The 22709-nt window shown below is 47.5% G+C and overlaps 1 protein-coding gene across 1 annotated transcript in view; it reads left to right on the top strand.

The window, feature by feature from the left end:
- The first annotated feature begins 364 nt into the window (after positions 1 to 364).
- CRACR2A (calcium release activated channel regulator 2A) overlaps positions 365 to 22709 on the top strand; it is a 131877-nt gene continuing 109532 nt past the window's right edge. The window contains exons 1-2 of the mRNA XM_055315638.1: positions 365 to 559; positions 17614 to 17888. The gene's annotated coding sequence lies outside the window, so the exon portion shown is untranslated. The remainder of the gene's footprint in view (positions 560 to 17613; positions 17889 to 22709) is intronic.

Raw genomic sequence — 22709 nt, 5'->3', positions numbered from 1 at the left:
AGGTCCCTGGAGATTTAATGCTTTATTAATAAATATATATTGGGTGTTTTATGATAGGGGCACGCATGCCCACAGCTCAGTGTATAGGAGAGGCAGGAAAGCGCAAAGGACAAATTCCATGCAGGTAACAGCCTGGATGTGGTGGGGTTTTCCGGGGTGCAGACCCACAGGGAGAGAAACTCAGGGCACACTGCAGCCTGTGAACATTCTAGAACCAAGGCAAGGGGCATAGGGGACTGGGGAACAGAGGGGCCCGGGAAGCCTGACCAGTCAGGCCGGCTAAGTCAGCAGCTGCCCCGCCCTCACCGCCCAGGCTCCCTGGCAGTCTGAGGTCGCCTCCCGCCAGCCGCGACCCCACCGCGCGGCGCGCGCCGATCCCGGAGGGCGCCCAGGGGGCGGCGGCGCCAACAGACCGGCTCCAGGGCGCCGCTGCCACTTCTGCGGCCGCCGAGGGTTGGGGCGGGGAAAGTGGAGCAGGCCCGCCCGGCCGGAGGCTACAGGACAGCTGTGAGCCGAGCCCGCGGCGGGACGGGTCGGAGGGACGGCGGCGACGCCCAAGGTACAGTGCCCGACGGGGTGGAGGAGGGGTGGAGGGCTGCGGGCTGGGGGCGCGCGCCTCCCCTGCGCCCTCTGCCCGGGGCAGCCCGGGAGGGAGGCCGGCGCTTCCCCTGGTCCCGGCGGCCGCCCTGTGTGCGCTGGGCCTGTGCATGGAGTTGCGGCGGCGAAGGGAGGCAGGGGAGGCTTTCTCCCCGCGCCCTGTGCAGGGGAACAGCAGGGCTCCCCCCACCCCTAACCCTTGCTCCCTGGTGCCCAAGATCCCTGATGGGGACTGGAGGAGAGCACAGAAGCACCGGGGTTGAGATCAGGAAGGACATGGGGGACCCTTTTGCCACGCCCAGCCTCTTCACTTCACAGATGGGGAGACTGAGGCTCAGAGTGAAGTGACTTGCCCAAGGTCACAGTTCAGTGTATAGAAGAGGCACATTTCATTCTAGAAATGAAAACTCACTTGCGGGGCATTGCCAGGAGCTCCTGCCACGTGGACCTGGACAGCAGCATGGCTGGTGCCTTGTGTAAAAACAAAACTGAGAGAGATAGAGAATCAAAGGACAAAGAGACAGAAAGAGGACCTCCCAGAGCAAAGGAAGGCGGTCAGGAAATGGGCTGACACCAGGGCTGCACTTCCTCTCTGGCCTGTTCCTGCTGTGGTCTGGCCCTGTGACTCAGCCACCCCACTGACTCGGGCCCAGGTGTGTGCATCTGCGTGCATGTGTGTGTGCAGGCTTGTATGTGTGTGTAGGTGCATGTGTATATGTGTGTGTACCCTTGTATATGTGTGTGTATGCGCCAAGATGTAGTGAATCTCCCTGAACATTTGGGAAAGCCTGTTGAGTCCATATGTCTGTCCACTTACACTCAGTGAACTTGCTGGGGAACCTGCCCTGTGTTTGGTTGTTTTTATAGACAGGTTCTGGCCTCCAGTGGGCCATTTTAAGCTGTTATTGTTCTTTTTTTTTTTCCTTTAAACAACACACAAACGTATGCCAAATGGCCCATTATTTCCACTTATCCATCTAGTGACCAGGTAATTTCTTTGACATCTCCAGTTGTTTCCTTTCCTTGAAGAGAAATTTGCTAAGGCCCAGGTTAGAGCCCTCGTGAGGTGTCCCATCCAAGGGTCAGTGGGAGCTGCCAGTAAAGTCAAAAGATACCTCTGCAGCGCCCTGCCAGCCTTCTGCGGTGCTGAGGGGGAGGAGATAGAGAGGAAAGGATGGGCTAGGGGGAAGAGGAACGAAAGGGAGAGACATAGTGAAGAGGAAAAGGAAGGAGAAGCCCAGTCCATGGCATGGACCATTCCGTGGCATGGGCAGAGTTATTTGTGGGGACCTATGCTTTGGGAACGTGGCTCCCCAGGGCTCAGAGAGGCTGCAGAGCCATACCGAGATGGACTTTAGAAAAAACCAGAGCTAGTCAGCTTTGTAATTTCTCGTGCAATCCATTCACTTTTGAGAGTGAAAAGGAGAGTGTTAATACTGGTCATGACGGACAACCCTGGACAAACAGGTCACCCTCGTGACAGCCAGTACCCATTAAGCGGCAGACATTTGTTTCCTGGTTCAAGTCTCACTACAACCCAGTTGTTTGGCTGTTGTCCTGTTTTATGGAAAAATTAACTAGGAACAGAGAGGCAAGGCATCATGGCCAAGGTCACACAGCCAGGAACTGGTAGAGGCAGAATTTGAACCCAGGCAGTAGTTTGGCTATTCCAGAGCCTGGACCTTCGGCATCACACAACCCTGGCCCTCCACTCACCACCAGCATCAAGATAGAGAGGGCTTCCCTGTCCTGTTCCAGGACTCAGCATGTGAGCTCTTGGGTGACTGTCTCCCCTTACAGCTGCTCTCAGGCCTCCACTAGGCAGGACCTAGCTGGATAACAGGACAGCTGTGGTTGGAGGTGAAGTGTCGGGGGGTGGGCGCAGGAAGCATGCTTTGTCCTCTCCAGGCCATGCACCTTGTTCAGGCGCCCTTGGCCTCTCCAGTTTCTAGTTCTGGTTCATTCTTGCCCTGTAGCTGCTCTGGCCTCTCAGGCTAGGCCCCCAGAGGATGTATGGACTGGGTTAGACACAGCAAGATCATCTGAAGGCCCAGTGTGTTGGGAGTGGAGGCCTCAAGGTACTTGTCGGCCTGGGGGGACCCAAGGGGGCCACTGTCTGATGGACAAAGTTACATTCAGGGACCTCTCCCAGCTTGAGGAATATGGGTTTTTCTTCTGTCACAGAATCTTGTGGAGACAATGTATTACATTTGTCAGTTCTTCTGGGCTCCCCAACTGCTGGTTTTCTCAAAATGTTGGTGAGGCTCTTTCTTTCTTTCTTCCCTTGTCTGCGTGTTGACACATCCTGGATGGGCTGGCCGAGGGAGGCGTTTACGGGGCAGCATCTAAGTGGTGGACAGAGCCTGACCCTAGGTAATGCTCCGGCAGGCACTAAGAGATGCAGGAAGGTAGGAACAGGTAGGCTCCCTATGTGGTTCAGGTTCCAGGTTCCCAATGAACTGGCACAGAGAAGAGCCAGTAATGAGCTGCCCTGCCTGGAGGGCTGGACCTGAGAAATTGTGGGAGGCAAGAAAGTGTTCCTTATGTAAGGGAGCTCCAGCTGTGTAATTCTAGGCCCTTCTGGCCTCGGAGGAGAGATGGGACTGAGTGCCCAGGCTGGGCTGCGCCAAGACCTCCTGGGGCCAGCAGCATGGCTGCCCTCTTCCCAGGGCCTGTATTTGCCTTTCTGGCCTGGCAGCTTCTGTAACTCCCTTTTTACCTCAGCAGCAGAACCAGGGAAATATGTGGCTGGCTACAGTGGCTTAATTACCAAGGCAGACAAGAAGAAAATCTGTTAGCTGGCCAATTGGTTTATTTTCACTTTATTTATTTTAGAGATTGCTCAGTGTTGAGCTCCAGGATTTGCTTTGGGCCCAGGTGAATTGATGGAGCTTTGCCATGTGGAAGCCACATAACCACACACCTGCACACACTGGGAGGGAAGGGGAGGAAGACCGACTTCCTGCAGCCCTAACCTGAGAAACCTGGAAATTCAAGGACCCTCTTGCCACTGTACCTAGAGGCTGGATGCACAGAAATGCACCAGGTGAGGCTGAGAGCTTGGCATAAATGAACTTGTTCAACCCTTGTTACAGCCTCGTGAGATAGGTACTGTTTTTTTTTTTTTTTTCAATTTCCCCATTTTGTGGATGAGGAAACCAAGGCTCTGGGAAGTGGAGTAACGTGCCCCAGATTATACAGCTAACAAGAAGCCAGTCTGGGATTTGAACTCCTGTAGCCTGGCCCTAGGGCCATGTTCTCAGCCATTCCTCAGGCTGCCTCTCTGAATGTTAAGCCCAGAACCAGAACCACACCGGTTCTGACTCTAACCAGCCATGTGTCTTCAGCCTGATTTTCTTGTCTCTTCAGTGAGATGGGAATAATTACCTGCCAGCCTGTCTTGGGTGAGCTAATGTGTGTGAAAGCGCACCTCAGTGAAGGCTTTCATGGTTCCTTTGTGGTGGTGGCTTCATGGTCCGCCCCCACCAGTCCTGGTCTGTGTGCCAGGCTTAGACTGAAATTCCCCAGAGGGCAGGGACAGCATCTCTCACCTAATCAGCATTTGTGTTTACTGAGCCCCTACTGGGCCAACTAAGGGTCCCCAGGGCCTCTGGTTTAAGAAGAGAGGGCATGTCCCTTCAGCATTCATGGTCCCCTAGGAGGGATGGTCTAAAAAGATAGCCGGTGCTGTTGTTGTCCAGAGCACGCAGAGTCAAGCCCATTTCTTGTGACTTCCCAGAACATGCAGGATTTGAGCTGGACCCAGAAGAAAGGGTCAACTTTGGAAAGGCACAGAGAAAGTAGGTGCATTGGAGGTAGGGCCTGTGATAGAGTACAGAGCACAGTGAGAAAAGGCATGTGGTTGGGCAGGAGGATCCTCACAGTTGGAGGGTCCCTACGGGGATCTGTGTTACCATCTCACTGTGTCCAGCTTCTAGCAGAATTCTGCACCTGATTGCTGACCCTGGGGCTTTTAATGACAGCTAGGAAATGCCATTGAGCCCTGGTGGCTAGGCTCAGGCGATGGAGCATTTGGAGCAGCAGTGCCCTGAGGCACAAGACAGTCCTTTACTCTCCGGAATGGTGGCACCAGGCTGGTATGCCTTTCTGTGGACATCAGAGAGGTCATGGCCAAGGGGGTCAGAGACACTGGCCAGAGAGGCCACATGTACCTCCAGCCAGGGTTTGTTTTTGTGCGGGGAAGGAGAAGGTGGTGTGTTGAAGCTACTCTGTTTATTACCTGAGCAAGACTGAAAGTTAGAGGCATTCTTCCCAAAGGCAAGTGTTCCCCCTGGACAAGACAGAAGCACCACTGTCCCCAGAGAACATGGAGGGGAAGGGGAGGAGATCCTTGGACATTTCCTTCGGTTTCATCTGAATCGTGATCAGAAATAACTGTCAGGGAGATACCATCAGGAAAGATTAATTATTCTGCATAAGAATCTTAGCTCTTTCTCTGAGGCCATGGTCTGTGATTGATACGGGTTTTCAAGTCCTTGGGGGAGCTTATGTTAGACAGACGTCCTGGGTGAAGATCAGCTCCACGTGATGGAGGTGGTAGCCTGGGTGCACGGATGCGGCCTTCCTCAGAATCTCACAGAGAGAGGGTGACCCTAACTCTCCTTTATGTTATTTTTGTTTTGATGTGTTCAGTGGGCTGACAGTTGAGTTTTAGGGTACTGCTTTATTTAATTTATTTTTTTAGAAAGAGAGAGCACGTGAGTGGGGAGGGGAAGAGGGAGAAGGGAGAGAAAATCTTGAGCAGGCTCCACCCATAGTGAGGAGCCTGATATGGGTCTCATTCCCACAACCCTGAGGTCATGACCTGAGTGGAATCCAAGAGTTGGATGCTTAACCAACTGAGCCACCCAGGCATCTCTAGTTTGAATTTTTTTGCGGTAACTCTGTCTCTTTTTTAATTGGAGTAAAATATACAGAACGTAAAATTCACAGTTTTAACCATTTTTCAGTGTGTAGTCCGGTGGCATTAAGAACATCTGGAGTGTTGGGTGGCCACCACTACCACCACCACCAGAGCTTTTTTTTCATCTTCCCAACTGATAGGGTTTGGTATTAACCCTAACCCCAGAGAATTCCACAATCTTGCTCTTTCTTACCTTCCTTACTCATGGTGGCCTAGCCACCAGATGCCCCCTCCACTTGGACAATCTTTCTGCTGCTGTTCTGTGCTACTTTCTGGTGTTTGTTTTTGGTTTTGGATTTTAGTTTCCGTGTCTGCCACATGGGCTTCTGTGAGACTGCCCTCTTTGGGCTGCATTCTGTGCTCAGCATGTTATATAGCACCTCGTGTATTTATCCCGCTGGTCCCATATGTAGTTATGATCAAGCACCCCTTGAGGTGAGGAGGCTGCATCCAAGGTGCAACGTCCCACATCATGGGAATGTCAGAGGCAGAGTTTGTCTCTGGACTCTCTGACCTTCCTGCTTCATCCTGGTGGGAATGTCACTGTATAGGCTCGGGCACAGCTAGCCCTGCCTCACACGTTAGTGTCAACTCCAGAAGGTTTCTAGAATTAGCATAGAGTTGAGCATGTATTACAGGAATTCTCTCCATGAGGAGGATTCTTAACAGGAGCTAGCCAAAAAAGATCTGCTTGGAAATAGCTTAATTACATACCATACATAAACTGCTAATGGAATTTACCAAACTGCTAAATTAAGCTTTTCCACTAATTATATGCATACTATAAAGTGGGAGTTTAGCTTTGACCATGGGTGCTTCCCCAGGCAGAGAGATGGCAAATCCTTTCTAGGGGCAGGGCTTGGTCACCCTGTCAGTTCTTATTCTTAATCATGATGGGTTGTGCTTTTCCGTCCCTTCTTGATGTCCTGATGTAGCTCGACTCTGCATTTTTCTCAGGGCCAGGTAACGTGGTCGTCCTGGCTGCAAATATGCCAGAATGTATTTCCTATTTCTCCCGCAGACATTTTCTCTAGCAGTCTCATCTTCGGCAGTGTGTCTCTCTGCACCTTTTCTGCTGCTTGGACTATGCTCCCTGCTCTGTTGCCCCATACTGAGATTTCTGGGGTTTCTCTTTGCCTGAGGCTCAAGGTTCTGGTTTTGGTATATGTGGCTCCAGTCCAGTCAGGGTAGAAGCAGGAAGGTGTCCAGGAGACTTTCACATGGGCCTCATGCATAAGATAATTTATTTGTGGCTACCGTGTGCCAGGCACTGTTTCTAATCTAGGACTTAGCATCCCCATTTTACAGATGGAGGAACTGAGGCTCAGAGAAGCTAAATACCTTATCTGAGTTCACACATCTAGTTCTGGTATAGACACCTACATCACCAATGCCACCCCCTGCTGCCGATCCTTCTGCACAGCATGGCTCCCTAACAAAGGCTGTGGGGTCTGCTGAATCACAGAGCTCTGCTAACACACCTGTAATAGGGGAGCAGATTCCCCTGATTCCACGTGAGATAAGCTGCTGCAGGCACAGGCCAGTGAGAAATATAGGGGTGGGGAATGCCAGTTAAAAAGTTTGCTATAGAGCTTCTTTTTAAGGAGTGCAATTTTAATACACTGGACCACAGCTTGAATCAGAAACAAAGATGCAAAAAAAGGAACTGCTAAGTGAAATGAATGTTAATGAAAAAAAATTACTAGGCCTCCATTATGTAATCACACATTGCAAACTAAAAATATATTTTTTTAAAACACACAAGCCCTATTTACTGGAGTTAGAAATAGAATGAAGAGCTCTAATTTGTTCTGAATAACAATCACATTATACCACATACCACATCTGAATTTTCGGACACTTTAGGGGCTAAATCAATGTGGTTTTACTGAATGTTAATGCCCCCACTGCACCCCCCCCAACAAACCCCAAAACCTCAACCAAATGGATCAGCAGATACTGACTGAGCACCTACTGTGTGCAGTAATGTTGTGCTGGGAGAAAGAACAAAGGCTCTAATACTTATTTGACAGGACAGGTGACTTGGCAAGAGAGTGGAATGAAGAGTGTGTGCTCTAATAGGAAATGGGCTCTGGAGAAGTTGTCCTAGTGGGTGCGAGAACTGAGCTGGGCCTTCAGGAACAGTAGAATTCCGCAGATAGCTGGTCACAGGGAGCCCTGGGAGGAGTGCTCTGTGACGGTCCTTCAGTTCATTTTAATAGACACTGTCTGAGGGCCCTTCCACATGGAAATTGAACCCATGAAGTGCTACCCATGCCTTAAGACATGCCTAACCCTACCGATATTTTTAAGGGTTACCTCATCCTCCTGCTGGTTATCACTAACTCAGTTTACCATCCAAAAGATTCGAGGAGCCAGGACTCTCTGATCCTTTCTCTCTCACCCAGACAGGGATGCTGTATAAAATCAAGCACAGCCAGCCCTGCCTGGGCACATGTGTGTCTACACTTGGAGGTTTCTAGAATCTGTATGGATGTGGGAGTGTGTTATATGGACTGAGCTCCATTAGGATGGAGATATGTTCAGCACGCTGCAGAAGGTTCTAGAGGGCTATAGAGTAGAAGCAGGCAGGGCCACCCACAGAATCATCCTCTTCAGACAGTTACCCACCAGAAAAGTTTGAGAGGAGGAGCCCAGGTGATAACTCTTCTAACAATAGGCCCACTATTGAATTCTTTCATGTCTGCCGCCCAATTTCCTTTCAGCCCTGGTTATAGGACCACAGCCTTCCACTGAGGCCTGGTAATGGCGGCTTGTCCAGTCCCTTTTGCTCCTGAGTGCCTGGGTCCCCAACTAGTTCATGCACCTGCAGCCATGCCACACTCTGTCTGCAGCTGTGAAGTCAGGGCTGGGCTGTCCTAGATGCACTTTATTTATTTTTTAATATTTTATTTAAATTGAATTTGCCAACATATAACACCCAGTGCTCATCCCATCAAGTGCCCTCCTCATTGCCCGTCACCCAGTTACCCCAACCCCCTCCAACCTCCCCTTCTGCAACCCTTTGTTTTTTCCCAGAGTTAGGAGTCTCTCATGGGTTGTCTCCCTCTCTAAATTTTCCCCACTCAGTTCCCCTCCTTTCCCTTATGGCCCCTTTCACTATTTCTTATATTCCACATATGAGCGAAACCATGTGATGATTGCCAGACGCACTTTAGAAAGAGGTGTTAACTAGCACAGTGATGGGCATGGCTGACTGCCGTGCCCTCGCCCAGGGAACACATGTGCCACTCCACCGCTCAGTGCACTTAGGCTCTAGACTCCAGACCTATTAGAGCGTGATGAGTGCTCCTGGGCATGTTTTCTTTTATAGCCTAAGATGCAAGCTGAATGACAAAGCCATGCCTCATGTCCTCTTGCCTGGTCCTATCTAAATGCAAATGCCAGTCTGATGGAAGTCCTGATGAGGTCCTCTTAGGATGCAGTTCTCTCAGGACCTGGTTCCCGGGAGCGAATGCAGGCTGATGGACAGTCTAGAAAGCTCAGCGGAGCAGTTCTACTTAGCGGATTCACGGCACTTGCTTACTGTAGTCCTCAGCCACCTCACTGATAAAATAGCTGCCCTTCACGTCTCTGTACCGTGGCATGACAGTGGAGGGAAGCAGTGGCAATGGGAATGCACCTTACAAAGATAAGACCTATTTATTTATTTATTTATTTATTTATTTATTTATTTATTTTTATTGGAGTTCAATTTGCCAACATATAGCATAACACTCAGTGCTCATCCCATCAAGTGCCCCCCCTCAGTGCCCATCACCCGGTCCCCCACCCCCGCCCTCCTACCCTTTCACCACCCCTTGTTTGTTTCCCAGAGGTTTTTTTAATTTTTTTTTATTTATGATAGTCACACAGAGAGAGAGAGAGAGAGAGGCAGAGACATAGGCAGAGGGAGAAGCAGGCTCCATGCACCGGGAGCCCGACGTGGGATTCGATCCCGGGTCTCCAGGATCACGCCCTGGGCCAAAGGCAGGCGCTAAACTGCTGCGCCACCCAGGGATCCCTGTTTCCCAGAGTTAAGAGTCTCTCATGTTCTGTCTCCCTTTCTGATATTTCCCACTCATTTTTTCTCCTTTCCCCTTTATTCCCTTTCACTATTTTTTATATTCCCCAAATGAACGAGACCATAAAATGTTTGTCCTCCGATTGACTTACTTCACTCAGCATAATACTCTCCAGTTCCATCCACGTCGAAGCAAATGGTGGGTATTTGTCGTTTCTAATGGCTGAGTAATATTCCATTGTATACATAAACCACATCTTTATCCATTCATCTTTCGATGGACACCGAGGCTCCTTCCACAGTTTGGCTACTGTGGACATTGCCGCTAGAAACATCGGGGTGCAGGTGTCCCAGCATTTCACTGGATCTGTAAGATAAGACCTTTTAAATGGAGGCTGCTTGTGTTTTTTGCAGCCACGTAGTCTCCACCCATTCACCAGGCTGGGCTAAATTAATCATTTATTTCGTAGGTTATTAAAATAGGTCCAAGGGGGGCACACCTGAGTGGCTCAGTCAGTTGAGCATCTGCCTTCAGTTCAGGTCATGGTCCCGGAGTCCTGGGATCAAGGCCTGCATCGGGCTCCCTGCTCAGTGAGGGGTCTCCTTCTCCCTCTGCCTCTACCCCACCCCATGCTTGTGTTCTCATTCTTGCCCACTCTCTCTCTCAAATAAATAAATAAAATAAAAAAAGAAAGAAAGAAAGAAAGAAAGAAAGAAAGAAAGAAAGAAAGAAAGAAAAGAAGCAATCCCAAGCATGTTCTGATATCCAGAGGGTCTGACCTTCTTCACAAATATTTGCTCAGGGGTGAGGAGAGTAGAGGTAACCATGGAGAAGAAAGGTTAGAGGATGAAGGGTGTCAGTGAGTGCAGGTGAGTATGGTCAGACACCTGTCGGCTTCACTTGGTGTAGATTCAAGTCTATTCCATTAAGTGCCTCCCAATCTGTGAGCTAGGAGCCTGGGACTATGACTCTCCTCCTTAGCTTAGAGGTGAGGACTCTAGAAGCAAAGCCAAGCTACTTGCTCAAGGTCAGCTGGGTGGTAAGTGTAGAATCAGAATTCGGATGCAGCTGCTTGGACTGCAAATTCTCCTCCCCTAACAGAGTAAGGTCAGCACCTTGGTGAAGGTCTCTCAGGTTGACCAAGCTCCTTTCAGTCTGTGTAGCAGTTCCAGGCTCTGCTTTCCAATCTTCACAGTAAATCAATGAGCTGAGTATTATGCTGGGTGTTATACACTCGGCCGTGCACAGTATATGAAATGATGGTTGTGGAAACAGTAGATTATAAAATGCTCTACAAATATGATATAATGACTGCCTCTGGACAATAAAATCAGAAAGGTTCAGTGGCTTGCCTAAGGACACACAGATGGGAACAGAGGGCAGAGTAAGGATGCCAGCCTGGGTCTTAAAACTTCAGGACTGGTGTTGTTTCTTGATAGCATCAAGGGAAGATTGGTTCTGGATTTATCTGTTCCCACCCTGGTTTTACCCCCAACTCACCGCCACCCCCCCACCCCCTGCCCTACCCATCAAATAGTTGCCAAATGAAAATTAGGTAGAAAACCTCAAGGGGTCCAAGCTCACTTTTCTTGGCTGACTTTTCTTTCTTCTTTTTTTAAATATATTTTTTAAAGATTTTATTTATTTATTCATGAGAGAGAGAGAGAGAGAAAGGCAGAGACACAGGCAGAGGGAGAAGCAGGCTCCATGCAGGGAGCCTGACGTGGGACTCGATCCTGGGTCTCCAGGATCACATCCTGGGCTGAAGGCGGCGCTAAACCGTTGAGCCACCCGGGCTGCCCAGGACTTTTCTTTTATAGTCTTTATGAAATGGAGAGACATCAAAGATGGAGTTAGGGAGAGTGTCTCTCCGCGTGAGGACTGGGCTGCAGAAGCAGCCACAAAGGGGTCATCATCTGTGTGCCACTCGCTGTCTCCTTGTTGGCAGAAGAGCCCTAGGACAGGAGAATGGGTGGCATGGGCCATTTTGCCCTATGGATGAGCCAACACGTTTTTTATGGCCTCAAAAAACTGTGAACACACATTATTTTAAAATTGAATTAAACCAAAGCCCAGGGTGTATATATCCCTGGAACGTGTGTGTACACATGCGATATTTTAAAAACAAAGACATCATAGATACTGTGTTTGAAAGATCTTAGGCTCGATACTGAAAAGATAACAAGGAAACAGGTGCTAAGGTCAGCTCTGTGGTGCAGATTCCTCTGCCAATGACAAAGTGCCACAGTGTATCTTACACCGAAGCAGAGGCTGTAATTCTCCTGTTGCTAACACTGTCTTCCTTACTTGTTTATTTATTACTTTTTGAAGAGATAGGAAATTAGGATTTATCTGACATCTTCTAGATACAGAAGCTATGTTGGGAGCATTTGTATGTGTCTGCTCATTTATTCCTTACAGCAGCCTGGCATAAGTGGTATTCTATGAATTTTTGAGATGAAGATTCAGGTTTCACAGGTAGTAAGACATGATGGCAGGAGATGAGTGTAAACGTGTCTGACTCCAGATCTATGCTCTTTCGTCAGTGGACTGAGAAAATCCTTTTTATTTTTCCTTGTTCTTTATTCCTTCTGTAATGTCAGATCTTCCACCTAGAATCACTTTCCTCCTTTCAGAAATATACCTTTTAAAAATGTCCTTTCATGCGGGTTTGCTTGTGGCAAACTAGAATTTTGTTTATGGATAATGCCTTCATTTCTCTTAGTCTTTAATTATTTTTAAAATTTATTTTAAGTTATCTGTACACCCAACATGGTACTCAAACTCACAACCCTGAGATTAAGAGTTGCATGCTCTACTGACTCAGTAAGGCCCCCACTTTCTTTTATTCATAAAGAATATTTTCTTCAGGGTCACCTGGGTGGCTCAGTCGGTTAAAGTGTCTGACTCTTGGTTTCGGCTCAGGTCATGATCTGAGGGTCCTGGGATCGAGTCCCATGTCGGGCTCCCCACTCAGCAGGGAATCTGCCTTTCTCTGTCTCCCTCTGCTCCTCCCCCTCAAATAAATAAATCTTTTAATAAAAGAATGTTTTCTTCAAGTATAGAATTCTCAGATGATGGTTACTCTCTTTCAGCATGTTGAGTCTTTGACCACCATTTTTGGGCTTATAGTCATTGGAAGGAAACTTGTCTCCTCTCATTGACTGCTTAAAAAAAAGATTTTATTTATTTTTTTTGAGATAGAGAGAGAGCCTACTTACATGAGTGGGAGCTGGAAGAGGGGCAGAGGGAGAGGGAGAAGGAGGGAGAAAGATTCTCAAGCAGACTCCCTGCTGAGTGCAGAGCCCAACATGGGGCTTGGTCCCAGGACTCTGAGATCATGACCTGAGCTGAAATCAAGAGTCAGATGCTTAATCATCTGAGCCATCTAGGTGCCCTTATCTTTCCTCCCTTTTAGAAAATTTGTAACCATTATCTGTTCAGATTCTTCCTCTCTCCTTTCCCTTTCTAGGACTCCAAATAGACACCTGCTGGTTTTCATATTCATGTCTCCTAAGCTCTCTTTCATATTTTTCTGAGTCTTTGTCTTTCTGTGCTGCATTTTGATTAGTTTTTTTTGACCTAGCTCCCAGCTCACTACTTCTTTCTCAGGTGTATCTAATATGCTATTAAGTCTGTCCACAGATTGTAATTTGAGTTATTTAATTTTTATTTCTAAAAATTCCCTTTGGTCCATTTTTTCCCCCAAATCTTGACTATTTCTCATGATTTGCTGTTGTTATTATTCCTCAGACATATTTGCAGGCTTGTCTTTAATTTATTTAATTACATTATAGTCATTATTATAATCAGAACCTGGATATTCCATTATCTGAATGAGTGCCTGGCCACTGAATTCCTTCCTTTCTTGCTAGCTCATTGATGCTGTTAGAAACATTTTAAAAAAAATATTTTTTGTACAAGATTCTTTTGTTTTGATTGGGAGGGTCAAAGTACTCGGCCTCTCATAATGTCAGAAATAGATGTCTAGCATATTTATTTTAAATTGACAGAATTATGAGTGGAAAAAGTAATCCAATGGAGGTTGGCCTTTGAGACCTAGAATTGTCCATACTGTACTGAATGCATGTTATGACCAGTGCATGCATGCCTTGATGATAAGCCAGTCAGTGTGGCTTGCCCAGCCCAGTGGCAGAGTGATGGAGGCTTATTCTGCTTTGTGCCCCATCCCCGAAGATATGGCCTCGTAAGTAGTTATGACCAAACAAGGGAGTCTTCAAGAAACCTCCTATCTGAGCAATCATTTTATCTCTAAGGGATTAGGGGTGCCCTGAGGAGAGGAGGTTTGATAAGACTTGTCTCTTAGTTGCTGCTGAGTCCTAGCGAAGTCACTGGGGCTTGGTCTTATCTCTGCTTGAGATTCAGAGGTACGTGTTACTCCATCCCAGTGGTCATCTGGGAGTATCCAAAATGGATGTAGAGAGGACTATAGAGCCTGATCTGGCTTCAACCCCTCCTTCCTGTTTACCACACCCAATCCCTCCGTCCTCCTGATGCCACCTACTAAGTGGCCCTAGAGTCTGTTCGCCCAAACCCACTCATCTGCCACGCTGCTGCAGGACACCACTATCTCTCATCTGGACTGGAACATATCCCCAACTGCTCGTAATATATCCACTCTCTATCCCCACCTCTCCCTTCCTCATTTCATCCCTCACCAAAGTCATCTCTTATACAAATCAGATTGTGACTCGCCCAGACTTTTATTAGCCAAAGTCATCTCTTATACAAATCAGATTGTGACTCGCCCAGACTTTTATTAGCTTCACATCAGTGATTTCCTACCACTGCTTGGATGAAATCCTACAGAGCCTTGTTCTTTAACCTCGTCTCTGGCCACCCCCAACCACGTTAAAATTGTGCTCTTTTCCTTGATTTCCTGAACACATGAAAGCTCTTTCTCCGTGACGGTGTTTGTACCTGCTGTTCCTTCTCTCTGGGAGCTCTCCATCCTCTTCCCTGGCTCACCCCTGTTCATCTTGGAGGACCCAACTTATATCCCTCATTTTCTCTCCATGCTAGTCCTCTTGCTGTACGCTCCCTGTAGTGAGCAGTTTCTATGTCCCTTCCTGTCTTCGTTGTGATTCCATAATTATTTTTGTAATTTCTGTTCATTGTGTGTCTTCCCCACCATCTGGTGAGGATTGGATTCATGTATGTCCCAGTTGTCCCTGTATCTCCAACATAAAGCACAAAGCCTGGCATGTGATATATGTTCCCCATCTAGAGAATGAATCTGTGAATGGATCCGGTTTCTGCCTCCAACCCTCCACTGGCACTGCTCTTACGGAGTTCACCTGTGACCTCCTCATTGCTAAATCCAGTATTTCTTCTAAATCTTAAAATGTGAGAACTTCCCATTTAAAACCGTGGTCAACTCTACTTCTTTAAGCACTCTCCAACTTGGCTTATCCTTAGATTTTGAGACAGCATCTTTCCTTTGTTTTCTTCTGCCTCTCTAAGCTCTGCTTCTGAGTCTCTTTTGCTCTCTTGCTTTGGGTATCCCTTAAATGTAAGTGTTGGGGCGTCTGGGTGGCTCAGTTGGTGAAGGGTCCAACTCTTGATTTTGGCTCAGGCCATGATCTCGGGGTTGTGGGATTGAGCCCCGCCTTGGGCTCTGCACTGGGCATAGAGCCTGCAATCTTTAGCAGCTCTCTCTCTCTGCTTCTCCTCCCCTTGTGCCCTCCCACCCTCAAGTTTTCATACACAGGTGTACTTGCTCTGTATAAAAAAAAAAGTTAGTGTCTTACATGAATCCATCCTTCACTCTTTCCCCTCCTGCACAATCTATGATCAGCTTTAGCTTTATCTTGGCTTCAAGCATCACATTTTTGCTGGTGAACCCCAAACCTTTATGTCCAGCCGGGACCCTGCCCCTGAGTACCGGATCCTTCTTTAGCATTGCATTTTGAAATACCTGATGTCCCACAGATACCCAGTCTTCACATGTTACAAGTAGATCTTTTTATCTTCCCTGCCAAGCTTGTTCCTCCTCCAGCATTTCCACTCTGGCTAAATAGTTTCACCAGCAGCCTACTTTTGAAGCTAGAGGCCACGGAGACACCCTGGATACCTCTGCCAGCCCCGTATCCCCTGTCCAGCTATTATCACAATCTATCTCTTGCATCCCCATTTCTCTTGGCTCTGCACTGCCACCACTGAGTGCAACCCATGCTCTTGCTGGTACCTCCTCCTACCTGGGCTCCCTCCTTCTGGCCCTTTCTCCTCCAGAGATCTTGTCCTAAATAACAAAGCTTGATCATGCTGTTTCCTTGCCTCACCTCTCACATTTCTCCAAAATGTCTGTACAGTGAAGCCCGTTCTCCTTAGGTTGATATGGAGGGTTCTTCCCCCTACCCCATCTTTATTGCTGGCTTTGCTTCTCTTCCCAGCATTCATCTTCCTTTGAATATGCCATCCTTTCTCATCATGTGTTTATGGTATTGAGTAGGAGTTCTCAAACGTTATGGGGCTTCCAGAATCACATGGAGGGCTTATTAAAACACAACATGCTGGGTCTCACCCCCAGAGATTCTGATTCTGAAATCTGAAAGGAAGTTAAAGATCTGAATTTGTGAGATTCCCAGGGGCTCCTGGTGCTGTTGTGCTGGTCATCATTTTGAGAATCACTGGTATAGATGGGTCAAGAGTGTGAACCTGGGGAGCTCTGCCACCTAGGATCAAATCCTGCCTCTGCCACTCACTTCCTGTATCACTTAACCTCTCTATGCCTCAGTTTACTTTTCCATAAGATGAGGCTAATAATTTGAGCTTCCTCATCAGCTTTGGTGGTGGACTGAATGAGTTAATCCTCAGAAAGCACAAAAAACAATGCCTGGTTTGTTAGTGCTCAGGAAATGTTAGTTGCCATCATGGTTTATGATTTTGATCATTCCTCATATACTTGGTTACGAAGGTCTGACTTTCTCCTTCTTCTCTGCTCACACTCTTCTGCTCTTCCCTCAAGACGGAGTTTCTTTTCCGAGGTGCTTTTGCTAGCATTCCCCACCCCAGGTCCCTGATGCACACCCAGGCTGATGTGCACCTCCCACTAAACACTCGACACATGGCACTCACCGACCTCCTGGCCAGGAGTGGATCTAACCCACCATGCATCCTCCGGGACTTCATTTTTGAGTCCCTGTCTGGTATATCATAGGGACTCAGAAATGTTTAATGAATTCAATGACTGAATTGGCATATGCTGTAGAATTGAATACTGTATTGACAAGGTGGTTACATGGGTTAGATCTGGGGAGAGGACTGATCACCAAAGAAAAGGTGGAGAGAAAGTACAATGTGGACGTTTGGGAAGTTGTAGTCAGTACAGTAAGATTATGCTCTAGGAATATCGTCCTGTGGTTTTGGGAACATCTGAATGCACATCACTTAGGATAATCTTAGCTGTAGATGGTAAAAACAAAACCCCGAAACTCAGCTCAGTGAATGTAAACAACAAGGATATGTATTACTTGTATAATGAGAAGTCTGGAGGAAAGGTGACACCAGGGCTGTTTAATCCATTGGTTCAGTGATGTCATCAAGGACCTGGCTTTCTTCTTGCTCTGTTCTTCTCTTATGCTTCCCGTCATGGTCACAATGTGGCCAGATAAGACAACCTCTGATAGCAGTGAAGCATCTCTCTTTTCAAGAGCCAAAAAAACATTTCCAGGAACATCCCCTAGGAGGCCCCTCTCATATCTTAAGACCAGAGAGAGTGAGAAACCCACTCCTGCCTTTCTCACGGACCAGGGGCCTGCATTTGCTCTGACTGCATAGGGCCCCTGGGCTAAGTGTCCGGCCGGGTGCTTAGCCAGAGTGGTGACATCATTGGAGCTCTGTTAGAGAGGAACAGGGGAGAAATGGGTGTTGCTTGCCTAAGCAGTGTCTGCTTCAAAACCAGACCCAAATCCTAGCTGGAAATTTATTTGAAAAGTAACAGGATAGAAATTAAGTGACTTCAAAGACCTTTTCTGCTCTGAGTATCTATAATGACTATTTGAAATCAAAGCGAAGAGACCTCTCCTCTGTCTGTTCCATCTGCAGGTCATGCCTTGGCCAAAGCTGCCCCTCAGGAGAATGGCTTGGAGCCAAAGTCACGCCAGCAGGCTGCTTGCCAAGGGCGGAGCAGCAGCGACTTGCCACTTTTCCTACTGAGCCCAGCCTGGGTGTCCACCTGGCACTCCGCACGACCACGTCTCTTCCTCCTGGAGCAGCCTGACCCAGAGGCCTGGGCTTCAGAAAGAGCTCCGGGAGAGTTCAGTCCTGGTGGGCTGCCTCCCCGAACCCAGGTGTGCAAAGGGACACGGGCCTTCCTTACGGTAAGAATCAGAGGTTCCCAGAGGCAAGTGTAGTGGGAGCCTGCGAGAAGGATGGGCCAAGTAAGCAGATGTTCTGAATGATGATGCGGTAGCTCTGGTAGGAGTCTCTGAGTTTCTGTAACCTCTCTTAAAAACTCTTGTAGTCAACCTGCCAAACTACCTGGATTTTGTGCTTCCTGCAGGTCAGATTTGTGGCAAACCATAGAATAGGCTCGTCAATCTAGGGTCTTTGTCTCTGAATAGGTAAAGGGAGCTGATGGGAAAGTCTTTGAGCAGGGGTAGCAGGTAATGATCACAGACAGCAGTGGGTGTCTGCAGTGGGTAACAAGTTTGGGTTCTATGCCCAGAGCAGTGGTGACAGCTTCTAGAAATTGACTACTCGCCTGACATCCTAACACTTTCCCAAACACACATTATCAGTAGCAGCTAAAATGAAATATAGTAGAAGATTGAGGCCAGATGGCAGGCTAGTGGGATTTAGTTAGGAGTGACTTCTATAGTATCTGCTGAGGGGTGAGGTCATGTTTCTTTGGCCTCTGTGAAGTGTATTGTATTATATGTATCATACACATATATAGTGTGTATCAGTGTATGTATATATGTATTATAATTTTTCATGTCTGTCTTAAATCTTCAACCACATTGTCAACTCCCTGAGGGCAATAATTGAACATTTTATATCCCCTATGTTCTTCACAAGGTCAGTACTTAGTAATTATTGATTTTTACTGCATACCTATACAATAAAATCCAATCAGTGCAGGTCCCGGTTTTCATTCATTGGATCAGAGTTGCCATCAATGGCTTCCTAGTACCTACTGGGATGGAAGAGCATCAGATACCTCTGCCACTAGAGCTGCTGGGGTGTATTTGCTTCCTATGGCAGCCATAATAAAGTACTACAAACATGGTGATTTAAAACAGCAGAAATGTATCATCTCTCAGTTCTGGAGGATTGAAGCCCAGAGTCCAGGTGTTGGCAAGGCCATACTCCTTCCCGAATCTGTAGGGGAATCCTTCCTTGCCTCTTCCCATCTTCTGGGGGTTTGTTAGCAATCTTCAGCATTTCGTGGCTTGTGGCCACATAATCCATGCTCTGCCTTTATTGTTGCATGGCTTTTTCCCTCTGTATCTATATCTTCACGTGACTGTCTTCTTGTTGGACTAGGGGCCCACCATACTCCAGGATGACCTCACCTTGCCAAATGACATCTGCAATGATCCTATTTCCAAATGAGCTCACATATGGAGGTACTAGAGGTTAGGTCTTCAACAAGTCTTTACTGGAGATCACAATTCAACCTAGAACACTAAGTGAGCTCATTCAAGGTGACAAGACAAGCATGTACAAAAGGCAAGGGGGTGAATATTAAGAGTGTCTCTTGGTGCTGAGAAGAGTCAGCAGGAGCATGTGTCCTCTGTTCTCTGTCCTCTGGTGTTCTCCAGGAGTTTGCATGAGATAGGGCCCAGCTGGACACACCAGGATCCCATGTTCCATAGGTGGACCTCCACACACCTATCACTCTCCCTTTCTATAGACAAGTTGAGGAGAGGCCTCCATGGAGGGGAAAAAGCAGACCACTGGGTTCCAGCCTTAACTTTCAAGGAAAGTAGAGGAGCCCCACCTTATCCTGTGGGAAGTTGCATCCTCTTCCCCTGGGAGAGGAGAAGCTTCTGGACCCAGCCAGCTAATTGCCAGGCAATTCACAGGGAGTCTCAGATAACAGATATTCAATAACCTGCTTGTTTCCAAATGTAGAGAAACTTGTTCCCTTTCTGCCAGTTTTTCTACTTCCCCAGTTTAGGACCCATTAGCACAGAAGTCATAAACCAAAGACCTACAGGCCATTTGTAGCCTGCAGATAGACTTTGTTCACAGTGGCTGGTGTATTTTTTTTATAAAATATATTTTTTAATAAAATATTTTTATATAATTTTTTGAATAGGCAATATATTACAAAGTTCAAAAGTAAAATCACTCTGGGAAGAGGGAACTCTTATCTTGGCCTCTATCTGCCTGCCCTGCCCCCTCCTGGGACAGTAATCAGCTTTATTACTGTTATACATCATTCTGGAGTTTCATTTTGCAAATACAGATCAGTACAAATATACCTGATGTCTCCGTCATGTTTTTTTCTTAGTATCACACCTTTTTTAATCTTGTTTTTTTTTTTTCACTTAATTTACCTTGGTGCTCTTTTCCTATTAGTATGTTGAGAGCTTTCTGATATTTTTTTTGACAGGGCATAATGCTCCATTGTTGGGATGTACCCTAATTTATTCAGCCAATCCCCTACCTATGGACACAGGTCGTTTCCAGTCATTTGGTGTGTATTGCACTTAATGGTGCAGTGAGTAAGCTTGCCATTGTGTCTTGTGGCTAAATGTGTATAACACTTAAAAATTCTGAAATCTTTGAATTATCAAAAGGACTGGAACCACTGGGTTCTAATAACCACTGGCTTGGACTGAGCGGCGACTGTCTCTAAGGATCCCTGACCCTGGGACTAGCCTGTTCCCCTCTGACATTTCCCCGTCCTTCTGCCCGTTCTGTCTTCCATTAAGTCTGAGAGTTGACTGCCACTGAGCATTAGAATTGTGCTGTCCTTCTTACGATAGATAAAGGAGAAAGGGAAAAAAATCACCCAGATACTCATGTCTCTTCAAACTGGCAAATGAAAGCGAAGGGGGTCTTTTTCAAGATGAAAAGGACAGGGCAGATGTCTGTGTGGGTGTGATTCTGCTTTGTTTGCACCTGACAAGTTGGCTCATCTGTGTTACATGTCCGGGCACTATGGATGTGCAGCCCTGCCTCATTATGTCCATGCCATTTTGCCTCAGAGAGGAAGGAAAGGAACTCTGTTTATTCACTGGTTGTTTTAGCACAGCCTGAGTAAGCTGCTTGGAGACCCGGAATAAAAATGAACATGACAGTCAAAAGGATTGTACTATTACATGTACCATCTAACCAAAGCCCCATGAGGATGTGGTATTCCTTGTTGCATTTTATAGACAAGGAAACAGTGTCAAAGTGAAGTCACTTGGCCAAGATTCATAACTGATGCTTTGTAGAACGGGTATTCAAACCCAAGAATTTCTGGTTCTAGAACCTGATTCTAATCTTTTATGCTACCTCCAACGTCTTGAAAAAGAGTGGCACCTCTCACCTTTCAAGCTTGCTGTTCGTGGCGGCATGGTGATGATGGTCACGACAAAGATAAGAGAGCAGCTCTGAAAATGAGGGAGTCAGTGACATGCCCTAAAGAAGGCTTGTAACCAGAATGTATTTCTGTTCTCCTACCAAAGGTGATGGCTCATCCTTGATGATCTGTCACATTGTAATCGGCTCCATTGCCCCCTCTGCTCTTTTGGTCCCCAAACATTTACACAGAACAGGTTCCAAAGGTGAGGCACTGTGCCAGATGTGAGAGCCGAGAGGAGTGAGCCACACCCTGATCCTTGGAGCCTAGTTAGGACATGTCAGCAGAGAGCTGCAGTGCCACCTGGTAAATGTGGCACTGGAATGGCATGAGGTATCAGGCTGGGGCCTCAATGTGATAAAAGAAATGAATTACCAGTGGAGTAACAGGGTGGGTGGTTTCTAGCTGTCTTGGGTCTTTATCATTGCTCTGTGAAGGAAGGAAGTGAGGGCCCGGAAGTGGAGACCGTGGGCTAAGATATTGAGCCATCCTTCTGCTCACATGTGGCCCAGGGTGGAGCTGATGGTGGCCACAGCTCTGCAAGCTGCAGGCTCCTTGGAGACGGCCTCAGTCAGGGTTGAAAGGTGGGCTGAAGGAAGCCTCCTCTCCCCTTTGCTGCTCATCTCAGGGTTTCTCATACTTGGCTGTTCTGTCAGGAGCAGGGGGGTTTGGGCAGGTTGGGGGTGGGGTGGGGTTGGGTGGTGGTTAGCAGCTGAGGTGAGCAGGGGGCCTGGGCCAGCAGGGTGTAGTTCATAAGTCATTAAATTTGACCTTTTATTTATTTATTTTTAAAGATTTTATTTATTTATAGAGAGAGTGTGTGCACATGTGTGCATGAGCAAGGGGAGGAGCAGCAGGAGAGGGAGAGAATCTTCCACTGACTCCCGCTAAGCACAGAGTCTGATGTGGGGCTCAATCCCACAACCCTGAGGCCACAACCTGAGTGGAAATCAAGAGTCGGATGCTCAACGGACTGAGCCACCCAGGCACCCCTATCTGACCTTTTAAGTCACATGTCAGCAGAAGGATCCTCCTGCTGGGGCTTCTTGTCACAGGGAAACTCCTTTCCTGTTTTTTTATGGCTGCCATTTATTTTTCTTCTTCCATAAGTTTGCATGCCACAGCGTCTAGCATCTCTGTAGATATCACAGAACAACCAGGGGTTCTGCTTTTATGTAGTCCTTCTCTGAGTGTGTGGCTAAGCACTGCAGCCCACTGGCAGAGGGAGTGGGGATGGAGGGGGTTGCTCTTCATTAAACACTGGGCCTTGCGCAGCTGGTGGAATTTTCAAAGCAGAGGTGTTGAAACTCAGTCCAAGCGTGTGTTGGGGATCTACTGCTTGTGCTTCTACAGATGAGTCATGGAAGGTGGCTGTTGTCTGGTTAAGGAGAATTTAGTCCCGAGAGATGACACACAAGGGGCCTTTTGAGGCCACAGCTTTGTGTGTTTGTCTGGCTGTGGCTGTGTGCAGATACAAGAGAAGAATCCCCTCCCCTGCTTGTCCCCGAGGAGCTTAGTGACAAGAAGAGGAGCAAAATATACAGTGGACCCACCTCCTTGGACCTGCTCCCTCATTCGAGCTACGAGTAAGGTTGGCTTTGCTCAGTATTCCTAGTGGGAT

The sequence above is a fragment of the Nyctereutes procyonoides genome, unplaced genomic scaffold (genome assembly GCF_905146905.1).
Source record: "Nyctereutes procyonoides isolate TBG_1078 unplaced genomic scaffold, NYPRO_anot_genome, whole genome shotgun sequence".
In the NCBI taxonomy this organism is placed as follows: Eukaryota; Metazoa; Chordata; class Mammalia; order Carnivora; family Canidae; genus Nyctereutes; species Nyctereutes procyonoides.
Note: the sequence above shows the minus strand (reverse complement) of the source record. Positions and strands in the feature narration are given on the sequence as shown.